General features: G+C 41.9%; 2 long non-coding RNA genes across 3 annotated transcripts in view; one reads left to right on the top strand and one right to left on the bottom strand.

Annotated features, from left to right (window-relative positions):
• The window catches only part of LOC133052509 (uncharacterized), a 41,398-nt gene extending 19,491 nt beyond the window's left edge, over window positions 1-21,907 (top strand). For both annotated transcript variants that reach the window (XR_009692060.1, XR_009692059.1), the window contains 2 exons: window positions 13,114-13,210; window positions 20,138-21,907. This is a non-coding gene — a long non-coding RNA (uncharacterized LOC133052509). The remainder of the gene's footprint in view (window positions 1-13,113; window positions 13,211-20,137) is intronic.
• LOC133052511 (uncharacterized) lies at window positions 9,764-17,381 on the bottom strand. The gene is made up of 5 exons (XR_009692063.1): window positions 15,253-17,381; window positions 14,261-14,341; window positions 13,627-13,765; window positions 13,093-13,218; window positions 9,764-9,916 (listed from the first exon to the last, which is right to left on the bottom strand). It is a non-coding gene; the product is annotated as an uncharacterized LOC133052511 (long non-coding RNA).
• Window positions 21,908-22,231: the final 324 nt, after the last annotated feature.

Genomic DNA, 22,231 nt, shown 5'->3' with positions numbered 1-22,231 from the left:
CAGTGATGGTTTCCAGATCCACACATCAGGCTCAGCACTCTCTTCCTGACTACAGACTTCCCTAGTCAACTGACAGGTCTGCAGGGAAACTGCACTCATCAGGTGCTAGGCACCTTCTGGGACACCGGAGATGCCTTCACAGGGAAGAGAAGTGTAAGACACAGTGGGTCCCACAGGCCTCTACCCACCCCCTGGAGGGAGTGAGGAGCTACAGGAGGAAGACTGGAGGTTCTAAAGGGGGCTGTTTCTCTGAGAGACAGGTTGATGGACTGCCGATCTGCATGCATGTGAGAAGAAACACTTGTTCCTTTGAGTTTATTTTTTTTTTACAGTTGACAATACATACCACATGATGAAAATACACAAAGCAGATATGTAAAACCAAGCAGATATATGGATAAGTAGATACAGTCCCATTTTACAGTCAGTACCTGACAGGAAGACAGCACTTCTTTGTAAAAGGGGAACATTCTCCTAGACTAAAGCAATGAAACAGGAAATGAGTCTTCTTCTTAATTATCAGTCTCATTCTCCCTATCACAGATGAGGCATCATGGGCACAGAGAAGTTAGGTCAGCTCCCCCAAGTCGTTCTGATAGTACGTGTTTGAGTCCCACAGGCAAGGAATATTCAACATGTCTAAACTGCGCCCATCTCCCCGACTCCCCACACAGCTGCACCTCCTTTACTGTTACCTGACTCAGTGCAAGGCAGCTTCTCCCCAGCTGCTTAGGCCAGAGATACTGAAAGCCATCCTTGCCTGCTGCCTCTCTCTCACCACACTCAGTCATCAAGCCTCACCTCTCTGCCCCCTCAGTCTAAGTAAGATTCTGTTCCTTCTCTCCGTCAGCACAGTGAGTTCCCTAGGCCAGGTCACCCTCGTCTCTCTCCTTGATAAGCACCAGCAATCCTGATGCTTTCCAACACATGGTCTGTCCTGCTGCCTGAGGAAGGGAAGCTTTCTTCAGTGCAATCTGGGCATACCACCCCTGCTCAAAACTCTGCAGGGCTGCCTGCTGCTCTTAGGATACTGTCCAGCCTCCTGGACTAGGCGCAGCAGGTCTGGTCTGCCCCCAAATGCCTGATCTTCACCAGACCCCCTGCTTCTGCTCCATGTCCTACTTGATATTCCACCCACCCAGACCCCTCTGGTCATCAGATGGCCAGTGTGCTCACTTGTACTCCCGAGGCCACCCCCCGCCCCGTCTCGCCCCTTCCCCACCCACCGATTTCACAATTCGAATACAGGCCGACATGCATTTTAGCAACTTCATAAGCGGCCATGGAGAAACCCGACAGCACAGAGACCTCACACCCTGGACACAGAAGTCGCAATCACACAGCTCACACCATAGGACACGGTCTCACCAACTGCACAGAGCACTGGTATGGTGAACGCATACAGCTCTGTCACGATGTTTCCTGCAGCCACCACAAAGAGACCTCAGACCATGGTACCCCACATTCTCCAATCTCCAAAGTTCATAGCCCAAGACATAGTAAACCTCTCAAGGTTTCAGCACCCTCAGTCCCTGGCTCACAGACTTATCTCCAGGTCAGAGATGGCACACTCAGGGTGCAGTGCCACCAAAGGGTCAGATACCTCCCATGCTTTGACAAATACACTTTGTGATGTCACAACCGAGGGTATGGACACCTAGGGTGTTCACGTCCCCTGAAATCCCTATGTGGATCATTCCTAGTTGTGGACTTGAAGGTCTTCTAGGGAACTGGACATAAGGAGTCCAGCCTCCTGCCTAGACCTCCCACCCTGCAAATGGTGCCAAGATGCCAGTAAAGGCACATTCACTCCCCTGCCCCACTGAGGCCAGTGTGAACTGGTAAAACACCTTTGCAGGGGTCTGTGGCAGTACTCATCAGAATTTACATTCCATCCTGCCCTCACCCTCAGCAGCACTTGCCTTCATGAAAGAGGGACATGTGTTAGTCCAATTCTGTGATGCCTCCTTGGCGTTTAGAACAGTGTCAGGCACATGCACATAGTAGGTACTCCACAGATGTGTGTTTAGCGAAGGAAGTGTTTGATCCAGCAGTCACACTGCTATGAATGTGCCTTAAGGAGATATTCCCACATGCTCAGAGATGTGTGTACAATGACAGCTAATTTGTAAAGGAAACTCTAGTGCCCACTGATAATCAGTTACCATTTACTTAAATTCTCATTAATTTCTTTCAACTGGTTTTGTCATTTTCAATGTACAAATCTTACACCTCCTTGCTTAAACCAATTCCTAAGTTCTTTTTATTCTAACTGGAATTTTCTTACTTATTAGAAGTATTCACCACTAGTATAGAAATACAGTTCAGTTTTGTATGTTGAAGCTGGTGATGAGTTCACGGGTGTGTACACAGCTTTTTACATGTCATACACACCACGATAAAGTGGCTTAAGAAAATAGAAATGAAAGCAAAGTAAAGGTATGCCCAAATTTAAAAAAAAACTCAGGGTATGTGTTGGTAGAAATGGCTTACAAGAAAAACTACAAGAAGTTCTTCAGGCTGCAATAAGTGCATTCAGATGTTAATCAGAATCCATGTGAAAATGCAAAGAGCACAGGTAAAGGTAATTATATGAACAAAAATTCTTTATGGATACATAGTCCACTCCTTTCTTCCTGTGTTTAAAAAGCAACTGTCTAAAACAATATCACATAAATTATTCTTGTGAAAGTGGTAGTTGCTCAGTCGTGTCTGACTCTCGGCAACCCCATTACTGTAGCCCGCCAGGCTCCTCTGTCCATGGGATTCTCCAGGCGAGAATACTGGAATGGTTAGCCATTCCCTTCTCCAGGGGATCTTCCTCACCAAGGGACTGAACCCGGGTCTCCTGCATTGCAGGCAGATTCTTTACTGTCTGAGCCATCATAGAAGCCCAATTGTCGTTGGGCCAATGACACATGGAATGTAATATATTCGCTGTAACAGCACAAAGGAGGTGGTTGGGAGCAAAGCTGTATTAGGTAAGGAAACAAGTCTGGATGGTGTCAAATCCATACAAACATATGCAAAGAATCAGAAATCATGACAAAGAATGTGAATATAACAGAAGCTATAGATACCTGATATCCTGCCGTATATCAGCTTTTCATCACATAATGTTATATATAATAACAACAAGAGTGTATTAATGGACTTTCTCTTTATAGATTTATTATATATGTGACAATATGAGGAAAAGAGGGAAACCCGAATAGAGCGATATGGGAGTAATGTTTCTGTATCTCATTAGAATTTGTGTAAATTTCAAGCTGATTGTGATGAAGTAAGATGTTTACGGTGGCATACAGCTAAGGAAATAACTTAAAAGTAGTGGAAAAATCAGTAAAGAGTTTAAAATGCTACATTAGAAAATATCCATTGAATGCAAAAGAAAGCAGTAAAGTGAGGACCATAGAACAAAATGACATGAGACAGAAATATATATTGGCAGATGTAAGACTGTATCAACATTTAATGTCAATAGATAAAACAATCCAACCAGAAGGCAGACATTGAGAGAACACTTAAAAAAAAAAATCCATGTGTATGTTGTCTACAGAGGACACAGTTTAGATTCTAAGATACATAAATTACCAGGTATGTGTGTGCGTGTGTGTTCCGTTGCTCAGTCGTGTTTAACTCTCTGGGGCCCCATGGACTGTAACCTGCCAGGACCCCTCCTCATGGAATTTTCCAGGCAAGAATACTGGAGCAGGTTGCTATTACCTACTCCAGGGGATCTTCCAGAGCAAGGGATCAGACCTGAGTCTCCTGCATTGGCAGATGGGTTCTTTACCACTAGCGCCACCTGGGAAGCCTTATATGACCCAGCAATTCTACTCCTAGACAACTTTCCCAAGAGAAATGAAAACATGCTCACACAAACACCTGTACTCAAATATTCCACACATGTATTCCTAATAGCCAAACCTAGAAACAATCCAACTATTCAACAACTGGTATACACATGAGAGAAAGACCAAAGAGTATACGAGTATACAAAGGAACACTACACGGTAATAATAATAAAAAAAACCTCAATACTTTTTTTTAAAGGAAAAGGAAATTTTAAGTATTTAAATACTGGTTATTGTATCCATGTAGACCATGAGCTGAAAAACATAAAGATCGCATTTTGGATTTCTGCCCAGACCTGGCCAACTTCCAGAATTCCCCATGACATCTTTGTACTCTTATGACAGGAAACAGAAACTTAGTCTAAAACATGTTTACAATTCCCTCTCCTTCACCTCAAGTCCAAATTCTTGCTGAGTTCTGTCCATTTTACTTCATAAATGTCTAATGCGTCTACTTTTTCCCAATTCCACCACATCTGCTCTAGTCCAAAGCCTCCCTCCATTTAATTGTCAACCCCCTTCTAACGGGTCTCTCACATCCACTCATGGTGTCTGTCTCCCTCTTCCTGCCCTCTCCCTCCCTCTCTTACAGAACTGTCTATGATTTTGTAGATAAAGGCTACTCTTCTACACAAGAACTTGAAGGCATAGTTTAGCCTCTGGCCACTTTGCTACCAACATTGAAAGGAGATCTTCCTTTTCTTGTCTCTCTTATCAGGCTTCCTTCACACCATCCAATTTCCTGAGCTTCTCCACTTAGATTGTCCCCAATTTCTGAAGCCTCCTGGTTAGAAAACTCCTCCAAGCTAGGCTTCAACAGTATGTGAACGAAGAACTTCCAGATATACTTAGGTTTCGAGGAGGCAGAGCAGCCAGAGATCAAATTGCCAACATCTCTTATGTCATGGGGAAAGGAAGGAAATTCCAGAAAAACATCTGCTTCTGTGTCATCGACTACGCTAAGACCTCTGACTGCGTGGATCACAACAAATACACAAAATTCTTAAACAGAGGACAGTACCAGACTACTCGCCCGGTCTCCTGAGAAACCTGTATGTGGGTCAAGAAGCAACAGAACCAGAGTTGGAACAACTGACTGCTTTATAATTGGGAAAGGAGTATGACAAGGCTGTATATTGGCATGCTGCTTATTTAACTTATATGCAGAGTACATCATGCAAAATGCCAGACTGGAGTCAAGATTGCTGGGAGAAATATCGAGAAGCTCAGATACACAGATACACAGATGATTCCACTCTAATGGCAGAAAGGGAAGAGCAACTAAAGAACCTTTAGATAAGGGTGAAAGAGGAGAGTGAAAAAACTGGCTTAAAACTCAACATTTAGAAAACTAAGATCATGGCATCTGGTCCTATCACTTCATGGCAAAGAGAAGGGGGGGAAGTGGAAGCAGTGACAGATTTCATTTTCTTGATCTCCAAAATCATTGCAGATGCTGATTTCAGCCACAAAATTAAAAGACACTTGCTCTTTGGTAGGAAAGCGATGACAAACCTAGGTTGCACGCATTCTCAGTCACTTCAGTAGTGTCTGGCTCTTCACGACCCCAGGGGATTGTCTGGACGAGAATACTGGAGTGGGTTGCTATGCCCTCCTCCAGGATATCTTCCTGACCCAGGGATTGAACCCATATCTCCTAAGTGTGCTGCATTACAGACAGATTCTTCACTGCTTAGCCCCTGGGGAGGCCGATGACAAACCTAGACAACATATTAAAAAGCAGAGACATCACTTTGCTGACAGAGGTCTGTAGAGTCAAAACTATGGTTTTTCCAGTAGTGATGTACAGATGTGTGAGTTGGATCATGAAGAAGGCTGAGTGCCAAAAACTTGATGCTTTCAAATTGTGGTGCTAGAGATGAGCCTTGAGAATCCCTTGGACAGCAAGGAGAACAAACCCGCCAGTCCTAAAGGAAATGAAGTCTGAATATTCACTGGAAGGACTGACGCTGAAGCTGCAATACTTTGGCTATCTGGTGCAAATAGCCGACTCATTGGAAAAGACCCTGATGCAAAAAGATCGAAGGAAAGAGGAGAAGGGGGCGACAGAGGGTGAGATGATTAGATACCATCGCCCAACACGATGGACATTAATTTGATCAAACTCAGGGAGATAGTGTAGGACAGAGGAGCCTGGCGTGCTGCAGGTCATGGGGTCGTAAATAGTCGGACACGACTGAGCGACTGAACAACAACCACCACCTCCACCTTCCCTTTGAGCTTCCCTAAGGTGCCACCACCCCACTCTCAGCAGGGCTAAGAAGCTTTCTGTGTCTGCCAGTGGTGAAAGCTGAGACTTATGTCTTCACACACTCAGCGCCCCCTGCTTAGGTTTGATGTGGGTCCTTAGAATGCTCATCACTCCCTCCCAGAGCTCAGACCAGGGAGCCTTCTCACAACAGTAATGGAGCACCTACCTTGCTACAGAAATGGCAGTTGGAGCTATTTACCCCTCTCAATGTGTTTTCTCCCTTTACATTCACTTCCACATTTCATCCTTGAGTCACCAAATCCAACTCTGCTCATCCCCACCTGGTTACTGTAACAACCTGCACCTACATCTCTATCAGGCGGGTGCATGTACCCCCTGCACTATGTATTTTCTTTCTCCTTTCCCTTCAGAATCTGTAGACTCCCAGACATCACCCTCAAAAGGGGCAGTGATGCAGGGGAGGTTGTGACTCTCATCCACAGCCTCGGTCAAAGCATGACTGTGTTATGTATAACCTCTTTCACTCTTACAATGAACCTTATCTTCTAGCTTTCCTCCTGCTTCTTGGCCACCCCACTCACTGTGTCCCCCCATCCCCTTAGGTCCATTCCCTGTGTATCTCCTTTGCACTTCTTTTCTGTTTATGTGTCTGTCTGGTCCACCAGTGTGATATTCCCATCATCCACCTCACATCACTGGTCTTGTTATTTCAAGCATTGCAGATAGGTCCTGAAACATGCTAGTAATCAATGTGTGTCTACTAAATGAAGGGATATTTTAAATGACTGACAGGAAAAGCATCTCCTCCATGTAGGAGTCAGTATATAGGTGTCCTATTTGTAGCACCATACATAAAGCCTTGTGTCTTGTTCCAGACACTGTAGGGGTGTAGCTCTGTCTTGGTGGCCTGGTGACCTTGCAGGTTCCCACATAGGCTACGTAGGCAAGGCTAAACTGCAGGCTGACTTGAATCTTGGCAGAAAATCTACTGATTGCTCTTGTAGCAAGGAGAGATAAGCAGCCTGATGAACAACTACTATGAGGCCATTTCTCACCTGCCTCCTTTTCCAGCTGGAGGTGACACAAAGTTGCTACTCACCCACCTCTGGTTTCCGTTGAACCTAGGATGGTCTCCCTAGCCCCAGCTGAGAGTACACCTGTGGACTACAGAGCTGCTCAGTCCATAGGGCACAGCTGTGGGCTCCTTCCCGGCAGAGCCCCACCACCTGCAGTGCCTGTTACTGAGGCCTTCCAATTCAGTGTCAAACCATGGGACTAGGGACAAGGCAACTGACACCAGGGGCATATTGCTTCTGCACTGTCTGTCAGTTAGAATCTGAATCCATTCGGATTCATTGTCTCCTTACTGGCCAAGCCCTTAGAAGGTGACAAACTAACAACTCATTGGTACACTGTGTGGTCCTGTAGCCCCTGCAGTGTTACTTAGGGACTGGCTGCCTGACTACGTGACAGAGTCTGGTGTTGAGTTGTGTGATGTTGCGTGACCAGAATATCGGCTTATTTTCTTTGTCATCACACACAGCAAGGATCATAGTTTTCACTACATACTATGACTTAGGGTAGCCTTGTCAGTCCTCATTTACAAACCAACCTTAGAATGGATACTATGTCTGATACCAGCTGCACCGCTATTGAGTCAATATATTTATTTAGACAAAGTGTGTTTCTGAAGTGCGATTCACTTTAAAAGTTAGTCTTATAGTCTACTTAAAATTCAATATCTGTATCACTTGAGAGAATTGTAAAGGTAAATGAAACTAAAAATTTTGAAAGTTTAAATGAAAACTGGAGTAGAATAAGCCAAATCCATTTTCTTTTTTTCCCTCAATTATTTTTATTAGTTGGAGGCTATCCAATTTCAAAGGAATGCTTATTTCACATGTTATTTTGTTTATTCTTCGTAACGAACATTTAGTGTAAACTTGTAATTTCCATTTTAGAAATAGGGAAAGGGATCCAAAGGATGTAAATACCTTTCTCACCTTCACACACTATGTGTCAGAGCCAGTATCCATACTCTTAATTAGGTCACGTGCTGTGCCTAGTCGCTCAGTCGTGTCCGACTCCTTGCGACCCATGGACTGTAGCCCGTCAGGCACCTCTATCCATGGGGATTCTTCAGGCAAGAATGCTGGAGGGGGTTGCTATGCCCTCCTCCAGGGGATCTGCCCGACCCAGGGATCGAACCCAGGTCTCCAAACCTGCAGGTGGATTCTTTACCATCTTTTCCATTCTTTACCTCCCATTTTCAGTCATTTTGGACCTGGATTTTCACACCTCTGTAAGGGCACAACAGCTGCTATTTATATTCCCCTCTTAGTCCCTAAGCAGAGTGCATTCTGAATAGGTCGTTTGTTGCATAAATATATTTTTTGGTGCATGAGGATACAGATGCGGGCTCAGAGACGTAAGCATTTTGTTATTATGTAATAATAAGGATATCAGGGCAGAAATCAGACAGCTGGAAGACTTCCCTGTACCTCTAACAGTAAAAGAATCTGCCTGTGATGCAGGAGACCAGGCTTAGATCCCTGGGTTGGGAAGATCCTCTAGAGAAGGGAATGGCAATCCACTCCAGTATTCTTGCCTGGAGAATTCCATGGACAGAGAAGCCTGGCGGGCTACAGTTTGTGGGGTCGCAAAGAGTCACACACAACTGTGTGACTAACACACACACACACACAGCACAGCTGGAGGGCGTCTGAGATCTGGTGACTATCAAGCCAATGGAGGATGTCACGGAAAAGAAAAGACGTTTGTGGCTGCTCTCTCCCTGTACCCAAAAAAACTTGGAAGGCAAGTCAGAAGTGTGTGAAAGATAACGCTGTGGCATTTGCCATGGAATTTGACAGCAGTTTTTATTCTCTGTCTCCCTAGAACCTTTATCAATGGCTTTGGCATTTCATTTCTCTATAGGACAATACAAGTATATTAAGTATTAAAAAATGTTTCTCTGTCAATGATTTCATCAGGGACCATATGAGATCTGGGTGGCACATTTTGTAAACCCATATATTCAAGAGAAGACCAAAGGCTTTTATGAATTTTTTATGTGTGGTATATATATATATGTATGTATATGTATTAACATGTAGATTACACCTAAGAATATGTTATGACCAAATCTTGTTAACCCTAGAAGTGCAAGGGTGGTTTACATGTATAAGGTTACCAATGCAATTCGCCACAGTAATAGAAAAATGGAAGGAAAAGAATTCTGTGATCATCACAATTGATGCATTGTAAGTGTTTGATGAAAATTAATCTATATTTAAGACAGCAAGCTAGGAATAGAATGGAACTTACTCTGATAAAGTATATCTACAAAAAAGCAATGTAAACAGGTTGAAATGGAGAAGATTTTTCATTTCCTATCAGGAAAAATGCCAATTATCACCTGTTTTAGTCAAGACTATTCTGGCTAGGTTTGTTCAATGCTGCAAAATGAGGAAAGGTTTAAGGTTTAAGCCAGTAGAAATTGTTGATATCAAATATAATAGTATATTTTGAAAAGCAAAAACAATCTAGATCTAAATTTGTGGAATTAATATGCATAGTTAGAGGAATTGGTGGACAGAAAGTCTATATACAAACATTCTATCTCTACATACATCCTCAACTAGACAATAAAAATCACAAACCATGAAGTTTCAATAACATTAAATATCCAGGGAATAGTTAACAAAAAATGTGCAAGTAGAAAATGAAACTTTATTGACAGAACTTTTAACAGTCAAATAAACAGCATAAGAACAGCATAGATGGTTTCAGTTTATCTTCTTTCAAGCAACTGGTTCCCCTTCACCTATAATATAAACATTAAACTTACTTAGCAGAACTTTATTTCTATGAGAGGAGAGGTATGCAAAGTTCACTGCAGTTGTAGTTCTATAAAATGGACTAAAGCAAGAACACTAAGGGCAACCCTTTGGCTTACCTTCAGCTCATCCTCTCTAGAAATTTTATAGACTTTTCAGGCACATTATGAGTATTTTTAAAAACACACTACTCTTCCTAGTTATACAAGAAAACAAGGACACTGAGTTCAGAACAAATGAAATCAATGGAACCTATCAGAATGCAGTTTTCAGTAGAAGGCAAAACTGTGTACACATTCAGTAAAATATCTAACAACAAACAACAACCTAAGGAAAACAAAATACACAAAAAATGAAACAAAAACATCCCCCCAAAGTATCATTTACATGTATTGATTTGAAATAATATTCTGAATATAGGATAGCTAAATAGTTGTTACCTCTGTTACTGCTTAAGTGAAGCAAATAAAAAGGCCAGTATTACATTTGTTTCTTCTCTACTGTGGAAAAGTATAGAAGTTTTCATTTGTTTTAGTTTGTCCTTGATACGGTTGTTTTAAGTTGGTTCAACATTTGCCCCCCCACCCTTTCCTTGTGGCCCTCGTATAATTCTAAATGTTTCTTTTTACCCTGGAAAGCATTCAAGTTGGTATAATAGATTAGATGGTGACACTAATTTTATGTCATTACTATCACTGGCGACATGGTGACATCAAAATGTGAAGCAGAAATAGGACTGTTTCTCACAGCCACACCAAAAAAAGAAAGAAAAAAAGGAGAGAAGAGAAGAAAAGGGAGAGCAAGAGGGAGTATGAGTGAGACAGGAAAGCAAGTAGGAAGACAGAAAGAAAGTCTGGAAAAGCACATTTTTTTTTTTTTTTGTTTCTAAAAGATAATGGTTTGTGAGAGACAACTCTGACCGATTTCAAAAGTTCATTCACGGGATCTGTGATGTTTAGTTATTTAGTTACTGTGGGGTATGCAAAATGATATTTGTTTTTCTATCTTATTAGCCATTTCATCAATATTCTGAAAATATCTGAATTCCAGATTATACTGTTTTAATTCTGTAATATACTAACTGTTAAGTGTCTTGTTCACATTTCTTGTTATGTGTACTTGGGCTTTGTCCATTTTCTTCACAGTTATGTAAACTGAGAGGAATGGACTGGGAATTTGGGGTTGGCAGATACAAACTATTACACTCAGAATGGATAAACAACAAGATCCTACTATACCACACAGGGAACTATGTCCAATCTCCTGTGATAAATCACAATGGAAAAGAATATTTAAAACATATATATATATATATATGTGTGTGTGTGTGTGTGTTAAAAAATTATGTAAACTAGCACATTGTCTTTATTTATTAGTTGAATTTATTTTCTTCTTCCTAACAATTGATACCTGTCTTTTATTAAGTATCTTTTTCTTTTTCCCTTCGGTTTCTTCTGTTGCTCTTTTTCTTACCTTTTATATTGGATGTAGGATTTTATATTTATGTACTTTGTAATTTATGTATTGGTCTTTTCAAGTACCACACATATTTAGGGCGAAGATTTTTCTATGAGAACATTTTAATCATGTTCTGTAGTTACTTGGAGGTAGTCTGGAAGTGCTATTTTCGTCTAAATGTTCTAATGGAATGGAACAAAAATGTAAAGTGAAAATTTTTAGAAGCCTAATACACAGTAAATTCTTCCCTAACTATGAAGTTCTTCCTTTGAAATCGGAACCATGCAATTAATTGTCAGCAATTCGGAAAACATGTATGTGTGAGATAGTAAGTTGATTACGTGGGAAGAACTAGAGTTACAGACTTTGACCTTCAAAACTTTTTAAACTGTTACATCAAAGAGGAAAAATAACATATTTGATATGGTTAGAGATGATTATATCATGAGGCACAGAGTTTTATTAGTTCTTTAAGAGTGACAGTGGGATGTATGGCAAAAACCATCATCGAAAAACCATCACAGTATTGCAAAATAATTATCCTCCAATTAAAATAAGCAAGTGAAGTGAAGTTGCTCAGTCGTGTCCGACTCTTTGCGACCCCGTGGATTGTAGCCTGCCAGGCTCCTCCTTCCATGGGATTCTCCAGGCAAGAATACTGGAGTGGGTTGCCATTTCCTTCTCCAAAATAAGCAACCCCCCCCCAAAAAAAAACAGACCAAACGTGGGGACAGGTAGTGTGCTTAGCATGTGTATCTTACTCACACCTGCCTTGAATATCACTGACTACATTCACTCTCTCAACTTGATCAGCCAGACACAGGAAACTATAGACTATCTTTTGCCATTTCATTGTTCAGTCATTTCATGCTTCACTGGGGAAAGGATTTAAAATGCAACTACTTTTTAAGAGCTAGAGAATTCAGAATTTGAGAGAATTTAACAAACATTAAGCAGAATGTTGGCTCATTTTCTTTTTTTAAAAAATGTTTATTTATTTATTTTAATTGGAGGCTAATGACTTTACAATATTGTCATGGTTTTTGCCATACATCGTCATGAATCAGCCACAGGTGTATATGCGTTCCCCATCAGAAAATGAAATCTCAATTTCCCTGTTATAATTTGACTCAAGATGCTATTTTATGATAAATAAATCATGGAAAACAGAGTATTCTTGTATGCATTCCATCGAAGAGAACCAGAGAATGCAAAAATTAGCATTGAAAAATTAGCATTTTAGTGTATCTGTTCTGAATTCACAACTTATATGAGTAAAGTTGAGTTTAGAAGTTAAGGGATTTCACAGAATCACACACATTATGTTAAAGCTGGTACTAGAACCTACTTGAATGCCTGAGCATATTTCATATAAACTGATATTTATGACAAATGCATTGCATACTTCTTAGAAGCAGAAATTATAAAAGAACCTGAAAATTATTAGCTGTTGGTTAAAGTACTTATACTCAAGAGAAGGAAACGGTTTCCTATTTTCAATTCAATATGGCTTTGATCCTGTCTGTTTCTTTATTTGCAAGTCTGTAAGTCAGGCACTCAGGCATCTGGAGTCTGAACTATCTTTCAAAGAATATGTGAACTCTGTTATTAAAATAATAGTAATATTTCCTCTATATTATTAAAGATATATAATATTCAGGAAAAACAGAAACCACATAAATTACTTTCTGAATGGATGACATACCTGCTTCTGACATTTCAACAGGCTCTGTATTTGATGCAATCTCCTCCTCGACATCGGGACCATCTCCGCCTTGACCCCCAGTCTTTGCCACAGCCAATTCCTGGAGATCAGTTTCCAGGTCAGAATCTTTAAAAAAAAAAAATGTATCAATTCAGCTGTAAAGCATACACTATAAACAAGAGAATGATAATATTGATCCCCTCAGTGTTATGAATTAAAAGCCTTGGGCTAGTTTGGTAAAAATGTGATGAATAAGAACCTCAGGAGCATTATTCCAGGAATGTTTTGCTGGAGAAAAAGGAAAGCAGAATTTTCCAGATGTTATGACCATTTTCCTTTCCCAGGGCTGTCCTCAGACAACTCAGTTGCCCCCTTCTCTTTGTCATGAAAACAAGGTAACATTTGAGCGACCACACTAACCTGCAAACTATACTCTCCTCAGTTTTTTAGGAACTGTCTGAAGTCCTTTGCTAATGTTTCCTTTCCTCCTCTTACTGGTTATGTCTTAAGACATGATGCACACATACACTTTACCTCCAGGGGCATCCTTCTCCTTCTCTTCACCATGATTCACTGGATCCTCTCCATTGACTTCCTCCTTTCCAGGTGTGATATCCTGATTCTCAGCTGGTGCTTCCTCTTGTTGAGGTTGCTCAACACTGGGCTGCTGGTCCTAGTGGAGTGTGCATGCAAATCAAACTTTTTGTTGTTAATACATCTAACAGCATAAATATACATAATACACAGATATATCTAATTATAAGTAAACCTAACAACGTTTTCCCAACACAATTCTATGTACTTACTTTTAATAAAGTTACTCTTCCCAAAGAGAAGAGTTAGCTCCCATAAGATTTACCCAGAAAGATTTCGGAAGCTATTTAAATCTATGCTAGGATTTAAGTATGCAATCTGTTGTTAATAAGCAGGAGGAGGGAGTCACTGGGCACATTTCCAGGGAATTTCACAGTATACTCATCCAGGCAACACCAGACTGTAATATATCTGGATCAGTGTTCCTTCCTAAGACAAACTGTCACCCTTTATCAGCATGGAAGTCCTTTATCACTGCATCTGCATTACTTAACATCATTTTCTCAAAAGTAAATTCCCTGGAAATGTGCCCAGGGACTCCCTAATAGAAACTATCAAATGGTAAGGTACTCACAACCACAGGTTCATCCAGCTGGGAGGAATCTTTGATCTGTAGGTCCCAATGTTGATGCCACTTGCCCACTCATATTTCTCCCTGAAAGTAGAATATTGTGATTTAGAAAATGTATTTAAGAGCACAGCTATATTTGATCACTTTTATGACCATATGTTGACTTACTATGTTTCAAAAGTGTGAAAATACGTTCAAAAGAAAACTCCGGTTAAGTATGAGTGTACACGCATTCCAATTACACCAAATACAGTTGTTTGCAAAGCCATCTGTATCTTCACTAAGCTGGCAGAGAAATCACCTTAACGTACACAGGAAGACAGAGAATTGATGTGAGCAAGTTTGATTTCACAACAGAATTCTCCATCATGAAGATATTTAGTGAAATACTGCTAGGAATTTAAAAATTCAGGACTATTGCTCTTGTCACACTCCTATTCACCAGACCTATTTTCCCCAACTCCCTTGGAATTCAGTTGGAACACGAGAAAAGGCTCAGTCTTTACAGCCTGACTATGGCGATTTTCTCAGCGTCTGTGGCTGAGGTGAGTCTGCATACAGAGCATACCGGTCCACTTCCCTCTTAGCATCTTACCACAAAAGCAGCGATAAGGTCACAACCCCACCGCGGTCCGCTTTCTAGGCCTTTCCTTAATCGCCCACCCTGCCCCCTGCCCAGGTCCCACTGCCGGCCCCAGATTCTGTGCTCTGTCGTCAGTTCCCGGGCCCCAATGAGCCAGATATCTCAAACAGCAGCCCCAAGTCTCCCCCCACTGTCATCTGACCCCCTGCCCTCCTCTGCCCACCGCCCTTCCTCTCCCGCCACCAGGATAAGAACTAGGGCGTCGTGACACCTGTGAAGAGAAAGATGGTGACCTCGAGGGCCTTCCTCCTCAAAGGCCCCAGATGGCACTGCCGACCCGCCCGAAACTCGCTGGCTCCCCCTCACATGCACGCACACTTAAACTCCAGACAAGACAGATCTGTGAACCTACCTGGTGAGTCTCAAGTAGTGAGAAAGAACCGGGACTGAATAAACACACCCGTCTCACGCCCAACGGTTCTCACAGAATGCGCTCAGGAAGGCGTATGAGCACCAAGGCGCATGCGCAGCAAGGGGTACGCGCGCGCGCACACACACTGCGCATGCTCCCTGAGTTGGGCATGTGCAGTGCAGGTTGAGGTTTTCCCGCCACTCAGGTGGAGTCCTGGAACTGCAGGGTTCTGTTGGATGAGAAAAGGGCTTAAAGACTATTTTTTTTTCCTTCCAGGGCAATCTTTCCTATGCATCCACTAACTCTGGTGATAGGTAGTCCCAGGTTACCCTTAGTGGAGAATGTGTCCCGGGAAGACACTCATGACAGAAATAGATATTAAGGTTTTTAATACCTATTTTTAAACATGCTTTGATGAACCATTTCTTTCTCTGCTTCTGGGTTTTCCATCATGCTTGCAATGGCTTTACTCACTTCCATGGAATAAATACATAAATGCATACCTCTGTTTCCATTTTTTGCTTGGAGCACTGCACATTTAAATCTCTGAACTGGTAACTGATTTCTCTGAATATACCTCTGGTTCCTATACAATATTGTTCTTTTAGCATCAGACTTTACTTTCACCACCAGACACATCCACAACTGGGTGTTGTTTCCACTTTGGCTTAGCCTTTTCATTCCTTCTGTAGCTAGTTCTTCACTCTTCTCCAGTAGCACATACTTCTTCTTCATCTATTATAGTGGGAATTTTCATACTTACTAGGAGTTTTAATTTTACCCAAGAGAAAGGAAAACATGCTCACACAAGGACATTTACTCAAATATTCTACTCATGTACTCCTAATAGCCAAAGCTAGAAACAGTCCAGCTATTCAACAACTGGTATACAGATGAAAGAAAAACAAAAGCATATACTCGTACAAAAGAATACTACACAGTCACTTAAAAAGGAACTACTAATGCATGCAACAGCAAGGATGCATCTCAGCTGTGCCAATGAGAGATGTCAGACACAGAAAGCTACGTATTATATGATTTCATGTCAATGGATTCCTGGAAAATGCACAAGTATAGGCACAGAAATATATCTGTGGTTGCCGGTGTATAGGAGTGGAGGAAGGAGTCTGATGGCAAATAGCCCAAGGGAGCATTTTCGAACCAGTGGAACATTTTCTATATTTTTACTGTGGTAGCATTTACACGATGGTATGCATATGTCAAAACTCGACAAACTGTAATGCATTAAACCATTGACTTCTATCGTATATAAATTATATCTCAACACTTCTCACTTTTTTAAAGGAAAAGGAGATTTTACATATTTAAATATTGGTTATCATATCCATCTAGATCATGAGCTCATAAACATAAAAATCTTATTTGGAATTTTTCCCAGACCTGGCCAACTTCCAGGATTCCCCATTCCACCTTTGTATTCTTCTGACAGGACACAGAAACTTGATTTTAACCATGTTTACAATTCCCTCTCCTTCAGCTCAAGTCCATATACTTGCTGAGTTCTGCCCATTTTACTTTGAAAATATCTAATACGTCTACGTTTTCCCATGTGCACCACATCTGCTGTGGTCCGAAGCCTCCCTCATTTAATTGTCAACCCCCTCTAATGGTCTCTCACATCCACTCAGGGTGTCTGTCTCCCACCCACCGCCCTCTCCCTCCCTCTCTTACAGTTGCGAAACTGTTTATGACTTTCTAGATAAAGGCTACTGTCCTACACAAGAACTTGAAGGTATGGTCTAGCCCTTGCCCAGCTTGCTAACAACATGCAAATTAGAGAATCCTCTTCTTGTCTCTCTTATTGGGCTTCATTCACACCCTCCAATTTCTCAAGCTTAGATTGTCCCATATTTCTGAAGCCTCCTGGTTAGTAAACTCCTTCAAGCTAGGCTTCAACAGTATATGGAATGAGAACTTCCAGATATACAAGTTGGGTTTGAAGAGGCAGAGAAACAAGAGATCAAATTGCAACATTCCTCAGATCATGGAGAAAGCAAGGGAATTCCAGAAACACATCTACTTCTGCTTCATTCACTAGACTACCTCAAGGCCTCTGACTTTGTGGATCACAACAAACTGTAAAATTCTTAGAGATGAGAGTACCAGATTAGCTGACCTGTCTCCTGAGAAACCTGTATGAGGGCTAAGAAGCTACAGTTAGAATAAGACATGGAACAATGGACTGGTTCAAAATTGGGAAAGGAGGAAGACAAGGCTGTATATTGTCACTGCTTTTTCAACTTACATGCAGAGCACATCATGGGAAATCCTGGGCTGGATGTCTCGCAAGCTGGAATCAAGATTGCTGGCAGAAATATCAACAAGCTCAGATGTGCATATCATACCACTCTAATGGTAGAAACTAAAGAGGAACTAAAGGACCTCTTGATGCAGGTGAAAGAGGAGGTGAAAAGGCTGACTTAAAACTCAGCATTCAAAAACATAAGATTATGCCATCCAGTCTTATCATTTCATGCAAAACAGAAGGGAGGAAGTGGATGCAGTGACAGATTTAATTTTGGGGGCTCCAAAATCACTGTGGATGGTGATTGCTGCCATGAAATTAAGACACTTGATCCTTGGAAGTACAGCTATGACAAAGGTAGTATGCATGCATGCTCATTGCTTTAGTCAGGTCTGACTATGACCCCATGGACTGTGGCCTGCCAGGTGCCTCTGTCCATGGGATTCTCCAGGTAAGAGTACTTTAGTGGGTTGCCATGCCCTCTGCCCATGGGGCATGGTAGGGGATCTTCCCAACCCAGGGGTGAAACCCATGTCTCCTGCATCCCATGCATTGCAGGGGGATTCTTTTTCTTTTGCCACTTGATTTATTTTTTCATTGAAGGATAATTGCTTTACAGAATTTTGTTGTTTTCTGTCAAACATCAACAAGAATCAGTCGTAGGTACACCCATGCAGGAGAATTCTTTACCACTGAGCCACCAGGGAAGCCTATGTCAAACCTAGACAGCATAGTATAAAGCAGAGACATCACTTTGTTGACAAACTATGGCTTTTTCAGTAGTTGTGTACAGATGTGTGAGTTTGATCATTAAGAAGGCTGAGTGACAAAGAATTGACGCTTTTGGTTTCTGGTGCTGGAGAAGACACTTGAGAATCCCTCGGACAGCCAGGATATCAAAACAGCCAATCCTAAAGGAAACCAACTGTGAATATTCACTGGAAGGACCGATGCTGAAGCTGAAACTCCAATACTTTGGCCACGTGATGGGAAGAGCCAACTCACAGGAAAAGACCCTGATGCTGGTCGTAAAGCAGGTTATGCCATGGTGACTGCTGAACAGGGTTTAGAAGCAAAATCTCTCCCCCAGGGAACCAGTGCTCAGTTAGCAGAGCTTGTGGCTCTGACCCGAGCTCTAGAGTTAAGCAAAGGGCAGCGGGTAAATATCTACACTGATTCTAAGTATGCTTATTTGACTTTACATGCTCATGCTGCAATATGGGAAGAAGGACAGTTTAAAACAGCAACAGGAGAACCTATTAAGCATTTCAGAGAGATCGAGAGATTTTTAACTGCTATATATTGTCCTAAAGAAGTAGCTGTTATGCATTTCAGAGGGCACAGCAGGGATGGGAGTAAAGTAGCTGAAGGTAATCAGTTAGCTGACTGTCAAGCCAGAAAAGTGGCACTTTATGAAACCCCTTCACTGCAGACGTCTGCCTTTGATCTGGACAGGTCCTGTGGAACAGGAAAAACCACAATATACTGAGGAAGAATTAGAAATATATGAGAAAAGAGGAGCAAAGATTACTGATAACGGATGGTTACAGTCTGAGGATGGACGATTAATAATTCCTGAAAATGCTCAGTGGAAAATTCTTAAGGGTTTACACCAGAGTTTTCATTTAGTTGTAGACAGTACTTACCAAATGGCTTCTCATTTGTTTGAAGGTAAAAATGTAATGAAAACTTTAAAGAACATTATCAAAAGGTGTGAGGTTTTCCAGAAACATAACCCAAAGACTAAAAAGCTAGCAAAATCTGGATTACAATGAAGTGCAAAGTATTCTGGAGAGAACTGGGAAATTGATTTTACTCATGTTCCAAAAGCTAATGGATAGTCTTGCTTACAAGCTTGGGTGGATACTTTTACTGGATGGATTGAGGATTTCCCCTGTCGTAGTGAACAAGCTAAAGAGATTATAAAGATTTTAATCCATGAAATTTTCCCCAGGTTTGGGCTGCCATGGAGCCTTCAGAGTGACAATGGCTCCACCTTTACAGCTGCTGTAACTCAGGGGATGTCTAAAGCTCTAGGAATAGAATATCACTTACACTGTTCCTGGAGACCCCAATCCCCGGGAAAGGTTGAAAAAGCTAATGACATTATCAAAAGACATCTTATCAAAGTAACTCAAGAGATGCAGGACGATTGGATTAAAGTCCTACCCATAGGTTTAATGAGGGCTCAAACTGTCCCAAAAAAGGAGGGACTGTCTCCCTCTGAATGTATATATGGAAAGCCTTTCTTAGACACAGACATCATTATAGACCCTGAAGCCTTGGAATTAACTAGTTATGTAACTCAGCTCTCAGCTTTTCAACAGGCATTAACACAACTCTGGGAGACGACTACTGACCCAGCCTCTGAGTCAAGCAAGCCTCTCTTTGAGCCAGGAACCGAGGTCCTCATAACAACACTGGTCCCTGGGGGCCCATCCCTCGAGCCCCTCTGGGAAGGCCCTTACCAGGTTATTCTTTCTTCTCCCACAGCTGTCAAAGTGCCAGGAATTCATTTGTTGGTGCATCACACTGGAGTTAAGAGGTGGCATCCTGACCAGAACTAAATGACATCATTTTACATCTTTACTTTCTATGCTCTGACTTTGTACTTTTCAGATGGGCCTGATAATCTATGTGAGCCTACTTCTGCTGACTCCAAAGATCCTGAGTCTGCCGTTTGATCCTCAAGACAATGCCTTCCTGTCCTGGGCTCCCTCCTACGCTGCATCCCACAATCAGTCTAACTGCTGGATCAGTGGAGCACTCCCCTCTTCATCAGTGGAAGGCTGCCCATGGGGGACATCTCCACTTCGAGGAAAAGACTTTCTCCAAGTCTGCAAATACATTCGACAACAATCATATGTGATGCCTCGTCTTCATCTGATGACATCTAACAACCCTAAGATGGACTGGTGCAACACTTTGTACTTTAACTATGTACATAACGTGACTTTTCATTTTGATTATACATTGTCTTGGTTTAATGACTATTTCGCTACACATCTAGATCTAGTGGCTTTTTACCTGACGTTTATCAAATACGGGATGATATAAGGTTATGTGGCGAACTCCTGAAAAAGGACGTCTAATATCTACTGCCCCTATATGCTGGGAACAAATAGAGCCATCCCCAGAAGTTAGCCAACAACTTAATTATGATGATTGGAAACAATTGGGATTTTTGCCTCAGGAAATATGCAAGTTAATCATTCCCGTACTTCCCAACCCCAGTTCAGGTCCTCCCTTTGCCTGGCCAGGCACTAATTGGGACTGGATATCTCAGTCACGCTGGCTTGCTCCAAATGGGACCTATTGGATATGTGGCTCTTACCTATGGGCATGGCTTCCCCCTGGCTGGATAGGGAGATGCACCCTAGGTCTAGCTTTTACTCACGGCTTCATATTTTCAGAGCTTCCAGAAAAGCCTGCTAATTTACCATACCTTAAAACTCGGTGGGCAAGGTCTGTATTTCACTGGTGTGATTATTTGGCTGCAGTGTTTGTTCCCTCTCTGGGAACCACAGATGTTATGCTATGAGTGGATGCTTTGACTAATTTTACTCAACAGGTATTACAAGATTCTCAAAAAGCTATTTCAGCTCTTAATGCCAAACAAGCACAAATTAGAAAGGTGGTTTTACAAAACAGATTGGCCTTAGATATTCTGACAGCTGCACGAGGAGGAACTTGTGCCACTATTCATACCCAGTGCTGTACATATATACCTGATATAAGCACTAATGTTACTCATTTTACTAAACACAGGAATAAGATGATTCAGGCTATGGATACTCCTGCAGCCTCAATTGCCTCACTTTGGGAGATGTTAACTAGTTCCCCATGGTGGAAAACTATCTGAATTACAATACTTCTGTTTGTTCTGTTTTTGCTGTTTGCTCCCTGCAACTGTAACTTGTGTAGCTGGATTTGATTCTAGTTGCATGAAGACTTTTAAGTTACAAATGGTTGCTCAAACTCCTGTGACTCCTGCAGCTTCCTCTAACTACTACTTGGAGCTCCTGGATCAGAGACCCTCAGTACGAGGGTTAGGAGAATATGTTGCCTCATCAATTTAGGGACAATGCCCCTTATCAGCTTGGAAGCAGTTATGGAATGAGACTGATGCCCCTTTCCCTAGGCAACATAATTCTCCTAAAAGAAAAGGGGGGGGAATGAGAGGATAACAGGCAGGAAGGCGAGGGGTCTCCAAATGGAGGAAATAGGCTGCAAGTGTCAGACATTTTTTCTCTCTCTCTCTTAAGAGGCAGGCGGAGAAGGCAATGGCACCCCACTCCAGTACTCTTGCCTGGAAAATCCCATGGACGGAGGAACCTGGTGGGCTGCAGTCCATTGGCTCGCTAAGAGTCGAACATGACTGAGCGACTTCACTTTCACTTTTCACTTTTCACTTTCATGCACTGGAGAAGGAAACGGCAACCCACTCCAGTGTTCTTGCCTGGAGAATCCCAGGGACGGGGGAGCCTGGTGGGCTGCTGTCTATGGGGTCGCACAGAGTCGGACACGACTGAAGTGACTTAGCAGCCGCAGCAGCAGTAAGAGGCAGGAGGAAACAAAGTAGTGCTATATATTTTCCCCTTCTCTATACAAATATAAAAAGAGGTTTCTCTTAAAATTTTGTATTGCCATAATGACCCCTGGTTCCACCTGAACCTAACTTTTCTCAAACCTTGAAGTAACCAATGCATTTTT

Source organism: Dama dama, chromosome X, assembly GCF_033118175.1.
Source record: "Dama dama isolate Ldn47 chromosome X, ASM3311817v1, whole genome shotgun sequence".
Lineage (NCBI taxonomy): Eukaryota > Metazoa > Chordata > Mammalia > Artiodactyla > Cervidae > Dama > Dama dama.
Note: the sequence above shows the minus strand (reverse complement) of the source record. Positions and strands in the feature narration are given on the sequence as shown.